At 39.0% G+C, this 8463-nt stretch overlaps 1 protein-coding gene across 1 annotated transcript in view; it reads left to right on the top strand.

Annotated features, from left to right (window-relative positions):
- MRPS6 (mitochondrial ribosomal protein S6) overlaps positions 1-8463 on the top strand; it is a 46424-nt gene that overhangs the window by 18643 nt on the left and 19318 nt on the right. The window lies entirely within an intron of this gene.

The following is an 8463-nucleotide window of genomic DNA, read 5'->3' as shown; positions in this document are numbered from 1 at the left end:
TATGCAGAAGAGGACAGTTACCATACCTGAGTCTTGATGTTAATACCAGTGTGACAAGACAAGTTTTGTTACGGTTTGTGTGACTGGCTTTGTTCAGAAGAATATTTTGAATCCTTTTTAAATCATAGTATGTGAAATATGTTAATGGCATCTCAAGTTACTTCATTAGTGGGCTGAGTTGGGAAGGACGTTACTGTAAGAAAGATGTAAAACACAGCTAATAGTTTCTATGCAGGATAAAGTAATCTAGGGCAAAATGTGATCTTAGTGGGATGAAAAATAACAGCTTGTGGAGGGTAAAGATAAGTCTCAGTCCAACAATATCTTCTTGAAAAGGCTGGGATCTGGCTAATATGCCTAATTCGGCACAGGGAGAGAGAGACTCAGACCAGGCACTGTCCCTTAGTAACTTGGCATGTCTTTCTATCAGCGGCTGGTACTTGGATTTTCCAGACCAGTCCTCTTTGCTCTCAATATTAACAAATGCATTGCCACCTAACCTGTGAAGCCAGGTTAGCTCAGGGACCCTTTTGCTTGGCTGCCATTGCTTCATCTGTGCTTGCTTTTTTCCCAGGGTGCCTTACATGGTTATGAAGCTGAAGGCATACCTTTTATTGCCACCTGAAGAGTGGTTTGCTTATAATGGCTTTTCCCAGCTTGTTTTTCCTCTTCTCTTCCCCCCCAAGTCATTTGCTATTTAAAGAGAATGCTGTTTAAAAAGTTAATACACAGGATGCCTGTATCCTGTTCAGTATAACTACAGTCAGATCCATGGTGAAATTATCCTTCGACTGTGGTAGGGAGTCACAATCCTTTGCAAATGTACGGTGCAGCCTTTGACTGTTGAATCTGAGATACTCCATCTCCCAGTTAATGCATTCTCACTTTTGCTAAACTAACAAGTTGCTACATTAATCACAGTGGTAATTGGCAGTCAGTCAGGATCTCAATAAAAGAATACTTTGCATCCCCCCATCTTCAGACCCGTTATTGTGAAGAAGCTTTTAGGCAAATTATTGCTCCAGTGCTCTTTCTCTTCAGTTGTTTAAAAATGTGTTTCTATGCTACTCTCTGCCTAATGCCAGCCTCTTCAGCTGTATTCTGTTTTCCTGTCTTAGAGGTCATAGAACTTGCTGATGTTCTTTGCTGCATATAACCACTTAATAAAAGGCCTTTATTAGGAAAAAAAAAATTATAAGGCTTCAAGCAAGCTGTCTATTGGTGAGCAAGTAGCTTGCCTTGTGTTATGGACCTTCGTGTAAGAAATTGCTTGAGGATTTTTTTATAGCGTAAACATGCCTTTGCTAATCTTCTGATTATGATCTACATGGAAGAGGTGTTAACCCAGGTTAATATGTTTTGGTTTAAACGCCAACTTTTTGGTCCAGTAAAACTACAAAGTGTCTCCCATAATGGACAATCAGTTCCATAAATTCTAATGCCTGGCTGCCGCCTCCTCGGTGCGACTGGCTAGTCATGCAGGGGTAGATCCAGGAGGACACATGCTTCTGTCTTGCAGCAATTGCTTTATTTATTGCCTTGAGCTTAGAACGACAGTCTTGAAAAACTTATTTTGGAATTAGACCTTTTTTTGTTGTTATTTCCCTTAACTTATTTTTCTGTTAAGATATTTGAATTTTCTCCCAGAAATTTGTTAGAAGCCTTTTATTTAAAAAAGAAAAAAGAAAAAAAAAAAAAAAGGAAGAGGCTTCTTGAGAGCTTAGTAGTACATTCTGGGAGACTGTTCTTATTTAATTTTTTAAAAAAATGAATGATTTGATGCTATTCTCTGCCAAAGTTTAGGGTTTTTTGTTGTTTTTGTAATTTTTCCTGTTAGCTTTTACTAGTAGCTGAAAGGAAACGGTGAGAGACTGTAAGAAATTAAAACGGCCTTCAGTATACCGCTTGTCTATTTCTACTTCTCCACTTCTGTGTTCCCCTTTCCACCTTAATCCCAGAAGGGCCAGCATGAGACTTCTGATGCAAGTCATGAGAGTACTGTAACTGAGTAGTGAAAAGGATTTCCCTCAAGGTTACAGTGAAACAGGCAGAGCCATCGAAGGATCTCTGCGCGAACACTTAAAGCAGAAGATGCTTACAACTTTAAAACGTACAGCTTTATTTTTTTTATATATATATTTTTTTAAATCCTAAGATAAAGGAGGTGTTGGGAGATGCTCCCTTTCAGATAACAGGATACATGGAAGAAGTTGGAGTTGCTAAGCTCTAGCTTTCTTGAGGAAATCTTTGGATTTAGCATGTATAGCAAAGCAAAAATACTCATCTGTTAATTTGGTATTCTGTATGTTCTGTGCCCTTAAATGTAATTGTTTTGAAAATAAAACTAACCTTGTTATGTGATGTTAAAAAGCAGACTTGTGTGCAATGTTTTAAAATTTTTTTAAGAAAATGTTTGTATATAATTAAATGGTTTAATGTGCTTTAATTGGCCTAAGGTAAAGAGTAGTCCTAGAATGTAAACATATATAATTAGGATTTCTGATTTCACTGTGAGATCTCTGAACTCTCTTGTTTTGCAAAGTGGTTTGTTTTGTTTACAAAACACTTTCTATTATTTCTTTTATGGTGTTGGTTTAAAGGCATTTGCTTCACTTCTGTTCTAATATTGAATTCATGGTATAGTGACATCTGGTGACACTTAGCATTATCAGTTTCACTGTGTAAAGTCAGACACTTTGAGCAAAAATGGTAATGATATGACAATTCTCTGTGTCTATGAATACACGTTTTTAAATGAGGTGGTTATAAAAATAGTTGCTGTGCAAAATGTTAGTAGTCTTCTTCAAGAAGAAAGCAAATTTTCTAATATCACTAGAGCAGTCTCTTCATTCATCTTCTTATTTTTAAAGCACAGTGTCAAAGTGATGCTGCTTTACCTTGTATCTCTGATATAATGTTTTTTTAGATATCTGTGAAGTATTTTTGTTTTTGTTGCTGTTGTATTTTTCTGCAGATTTTATATAAAATACCAGTTAATGAACTGCCTTTTTGGTTTTTTAACTATTCAACTAAAATACATTTCAGACCAAAACCAAATGATATCATATAGCATTTGAAACCTGCCTTTTTCCTTGTCCCTTGTTTTTTTGAAATAAGCCAAATGGGCATGTAGATAAGATCACTATAATGGATCCAGGTCTCTTTTGGTAAAGTGTTATTTAAAGGTCTGTTAAGATCTTATAAGACAATATACTGAAAAAAAAATATTGTAGTAGGAATATAGATTTAGAAGTGTTAATGAGATTAATACAGCTTAATTATATTGTAAGTTGCTACTGTCCTTAATGACAAGCTTTTTGTCATAGAGACGATGTATGATAAATTAATTTTGGTCTAGTGTATAGAATTATCATATTGCTATAAATCTTTGAAGTAAATCTGATGCAAAATTTTCATAGTTAGCATTGCTGGCCCTGTGTATACTGTTCTTTGTATACTGTATGCATATTATTTTGCCTACTGCATTAGTCTTCAAACTAAAACTCTTATTAGAGAGTATTTGGATACTTCAGACTGTGTTTCTTGCAGTTTACATTCCTTTACCATGGCATTTTGTCCTGTCTAAAAGTATTGTATGGAAATGTTTAAAACTTCTGTACAAAGTTTCAATAAAAATAGAGAAAACAAAAAAAACCCAGTAACAGAATAGATATTTGTGAAGCTATTTTGGAGAACCTGTCCATAATTATCATATGTATTCTTATTTGTAGTAAGCCTTGCATCCCTATATGTAAAGATACTTCCCAATTTTCCCCGTTATTAAAAGGCAGACCTCTTGAAGCAGGGCGTGGGCATTTGGTTAGAGAAGTAAAAAACCAAAACAAACTAGATTCTTTAAAACTGCAAGAAGAACTTAAGGATCCAAAATATGAGTGCAGAGTTTGGCTGCAAAAACTTTAGGCCAACTCATGTTGTGGGGAGGTGGGGCTGGGGTGGGCTGGGCTGGACTGATCTTTCTATGACCTGAAGCTCAGGATGCTGGCAGGGCAAGGCTAGCTGCCTGAAGCACCCTACAGAGCAGCAGCTTGCATGCAAAACAAAATACAGGTGAATCCTCATTTAGCAGAGCAGCCTTGTTGGATATTGTGCAAAATTGTGATTTTTTTTCTTTTTTTTCTTTTTTCTCTTTTTTCCCTTCTTTTTTCTTTTTTCATCTTTTTTTCTTTTTTCCTCTTTTTCCAAATTTTTCAAATTTTTGAAATTTTTTCAAATTTTTCTCCTCTTCTTTCCTCCTTTAAATGCCCTGTTCAGCTGCTGCTTAACCAATTCTTGAGTGGGACAGCACCTTCTTACTTGATTCTGGAGTGTCCTTAAATACCTCCAGTTGTGCTTCACTGTCCCTCTGGGACTGCCCCAGCCTGGATGCCTCTGTGTCTGTCTTGTGTTTATTTCTGACTGTGATCTAGAAATCAGTCCTGGTGCCCACGTCCTCCAAGGAGCCTATGCCAGCAGTCATGCTCTGAGAATGATGCGTGTGATGCTGTCTTCTCCCTTGTAGGAAGCAGTTACAGCTTGCGGTAGCCAGTCCTTAGATAGTTGCCCTTGGGGGGAGGGAAGGATACCTTCTCATGATTTTTATTTGAAAAAGATTAAAACATCAACACCGTTCTGTAAGCAGAGACCAAACATGAGTCTTCGACTTCCTTCTCCCCCTTGTCCCTGTCCCCCATAAGGATGTACTTGAACTAATAGCCATGGAAAGCATGGTGTGAATCATGACTTCCTCGTTGTCCAGTGATGATGGTTCAGCAAGGAGGGGGGCAGGCCTGGTGTTTAATTGCCTGTGGATTGCGGATTAAGATGTTCTTTTAGAGATGGAATGTTGGCAAAAACTATGAGAAGGATGCTAAACCCAGATTTTCAGCTGCAGAGGAAATGCTGCATTCATCAAAATTATTCTTGGTATTCTCTTCTCTTGCTGCTGTGTTGTAAAAGAAAAGTGGAAGCTTTGCTGCTTTTTTGTTGAAGGAATGGATAAAAAACATTTTTGGAGAGGAAGCTTTGGATTTGGGATGGAAAAATAAGCAGAATTTCCTGCCTGCAGACTTGGTTTGGATTTGTGATTTCCAGGAGGGAGTGGGACTCCTGTGTTTTCATTAGTTAGCTGTTAATTAATTGGATAGCTAATTAGTTTATTAGGTGATTATTCAGTGAGCAGCTTTCCAGTTCATTGATTTTAAGAGGTTCATGAAGCCTCTTTGTCACCAGCTGGTTCCATTTGTATTAGTTAGCAAAGACTCTTGTCAATCCCCAATTTGGTGATGTTTGAGACTTTAATGTTTCTTTGGGTGTGGAGTCCTGGCGCAGGCAAGTTGTGGGCAGGTTCAGTAAGTGCTGCAGCAGCATTTATTTTGAGGGTTCACTGGAAAAACCCAAGGAGGTGGTAGTAATGAGTACTCTTTGCCTGCTGGCTCTGAAGTGAATTCTCCCTCCTTGGATGTGGCTATCCCAGTTTGCCCTGTGCATGTTCTCATGCCAGGAAAGTGAACAAGCCAGGAGGTTTCAGCTCCGTGCTTTCTTCCTGCTTGTCTAGCAAGCACATTTAATCAGGTTGTACATAGTGATTTGCTTTTTCGATGGTTTTTTTGAGGTGTTCGTAGACTGATAGGAATGAGGTGACAATTTGACTTCATGGTCATGATGTTTATAACCCTTTAATTTGTCAGCTACTATTTTAATACTTACCTGAACCATGAAACTGGTTTTGTAAGTTAGCTTTGAGTATCCCAATATATATGCTGTAGTGTACAGGAGAAAGCGAGCAAGAAATTGCCAAGGTTCACTTTCACTTGTGCACACCAGTTGGTGAAAAAAGTGCGACTTCCACCTTAAATGCTGTTCTGGTTCAGAGCCAAAGATAGTTACTTTTCTGCAAAATCCTGAGGATTTAAAAATTACGGCTATTGTCCTCACACACTCTTTGGAAAGTTTTTTACTAACCACGTTCAGCTTTTTCTTAGTCCTGACTCTTCTTTGTTCTTCTACAGCAGTAGGGATGTGCATGATGGATGTAATAGCTACATGTTAGGAACCAGATCTCTAGTCCTTAAAAGACTTCTCTCGTAGAAGGGAGCTCTTCAGTGACTTAGACTAGTCTGGATGGTGCTAGTGGTACACCCTAGGTCTGGAGTGTTGGGGACTTGGTTGGAATATATCCTGACACCTGACTGCTATAATGGATGGTTTGGACAGTTGCAGGTATTTCTCCCAAGGCTGGACTATTGCTGGCACTCCAAGGCTGGAAGCCTCCAACCCAGAGAATGTAAAAATTAACTGTTTGGCCTTTGCAGCTGTGACTCAACCAAACTAGTGTTTGTCTTCTGGAAGCCACGCAGTGCACGCTTCCTTTGCCGCTGCGCAGATTTCCCCCAGTTAGAGAGGTGTGAAAGCTGATTTGAAAACTGCTGAACGTGCCCAGAGCAGTTACGCTGGAAGAACCTCTGTGGGTTCAGAGCTGCCTGCATGTGTGCCATGTTGGACAGAGAGCTATTCCCTGCGGGAAAAGTACCAGGCTCAGTATCGCGTGGCAGGGAGGTGGCTTGGGTTGTGAGCTCTGGTCATGTTGCGTACTGTTTGCAATACGCCAAAGCCCTTCTCCTTGATAATTCCTTGATAATACTACTGACTTTGTCCCTGAAGCATCCAGGGAAGCAAAACAGTAACAGCAGCAGCGTGACAGTGGTTTGATTCGTGTCCCTTCCCCAGCTTGCAGAGAAGCTAGTGAATGGAGGTGCCAGGCAGCTGAAGGAGGGATTAGCTCTGCGTTCAGGTAGCCTTTTCCTTTTGAACACTTGGAGCAAGGGGATGATGGGCTTCAGCTTACCTGGGAAATAGCAGCCATCACTTTTGGACCCTTTCCGTCAGTGTCTGTAAGTCTTCCAAGCTGGTGTTAAGCTTTTCTATTCACCCAAATATTTAAAATTAGTTGATGAGAGAAAATACTAGGGGAGCCATACACTCAGTGTATGGAGATGGAAACAACGCTGAGTTAGAGGGGAGAGATTGAAAGAAAGAGCTTATTTGAGAATAGAGATCTTATCCAGAATTAAAATTCTTACTTAAAATTAGTCTTGCCTTAAGAAATTTGATAATGCAGGTGACGTTCTTGAGAGGTAAGCTTCCAAACATAAGTTCCAACTTAATTCTGGTGCTGGATTGTATGCGTTATTTTTCATCAACAGCCTGTTTTCATAGGAATTATGTCATATTAAACATCTTACTAGGTAAAATTGCACCACAAGACCTCTTATCCAGAGGAGGCAGAACCAGCTTTCTCAAGAAAGCAGTAAACTGTAACAGTCAGCTCTAATCTTGGAAGATGGGGAGGAAGAAAGAGGAAAACTTCTGCTCTCTGTGGTGGTTAAAATCCTGAATACATCTAAAAATACTGTCATGCACAGGATTTCTTTTTTAAACTTGTCTAAGGATGACTTGATGCAGATCTTGATTAGACTAGGCTGCACAGTTAAGTCTGGCTTTACATTTTGCTTATCTCAGGGTCTTCTGAAGGTGGATCTGTGAGGTTGGGCAATTGCAGTCCAAACGCTTGAGGAATCAAAGGGAAAGTTTGAGAAGTCAGAAGAAGTTCAGGGTATCTTAAAACTGGCAGCTCATTGCTTTGGGGAGAGGAATTGATGACCTGAAATGGAAAACTGCAACTATGTATCCCCTCGCAATGTGCTGGGGAAGAGGTTTACCAGTCAGAAGTACAAAGATGGGGAAAGAAGCACTGGCTTCTTCACTGTGGTTCCAGCTTCTGTATCACAAGATTGGAGAAGGCTTCTTTTCCTCTCACCTTCCCTTTTTTCTGCCTCCACTGTTACTTTTTATTCTCTTCATTGGAATGTCTTCTGTTTTTCATCTTAAACACAACAAATGTGGAAACAACAGGAATTGTATGTGCGTGTGTGTGCGTGCATGCATTTGAAAGGCCAGGGAGAAAACGTGTTTGAAAATAACTCCTTCCATGGGGTTTTTTTGTTGGTTTTTTTTCTTTTCCACTCTTTGATTATTTAAGCTTAATGAATATATAAAGTAAACTTGATGAAATATATTCACATCTAAAAGTCATGAGAGGAACAACACTTACTTGTAGTTTCTGGTAAGCTTGGTCTTAGCAAGTTTCTGATAAGTAGACTTGAGCTGACCAGGAGTGTTACATTGAAGTCCATATTATAATTTGTTGTGGTTGAGAAGAGGAGGGTAAGTTTCTAAAGAGAGTTTTAAGGAAGGTGTTTAATTGATTCTGAAGTTGTGGCCAATTGTTACGTTAACTCTTTCTAGTAATAAACCCTTGAGATGGCCCTGAATCACAGAGGATTTGGTTGCTGTTTACTTCAGACTTGCAAGACACTTTCTTGAGTTCTTTTTAGAAATAATCGAGAGTATCAGCTCTCTAAAATGAATTAAATTCAGGTAAGTTCAGTGTTGAGACTGCTTTGT

This window comes from Gymnogyps californianus, chromosome 1 (assembly GCF_018139145.2).
Source record: "Gymnogyps californianus isolate 813 chromosome 1, ASM1813914v2, whole genome shotgun sequence".
Classification (NCBI taxonomy): domain Eukaryota; kingdom Metazoa; phylum Chordata; class Aves; order Accipitriformes; family Cathartidae; genus Gymnogyps; species Gymnogyps californianus.
This window is presented reverse-complemented; position numbering and strand designations above follow the sequence as displayed.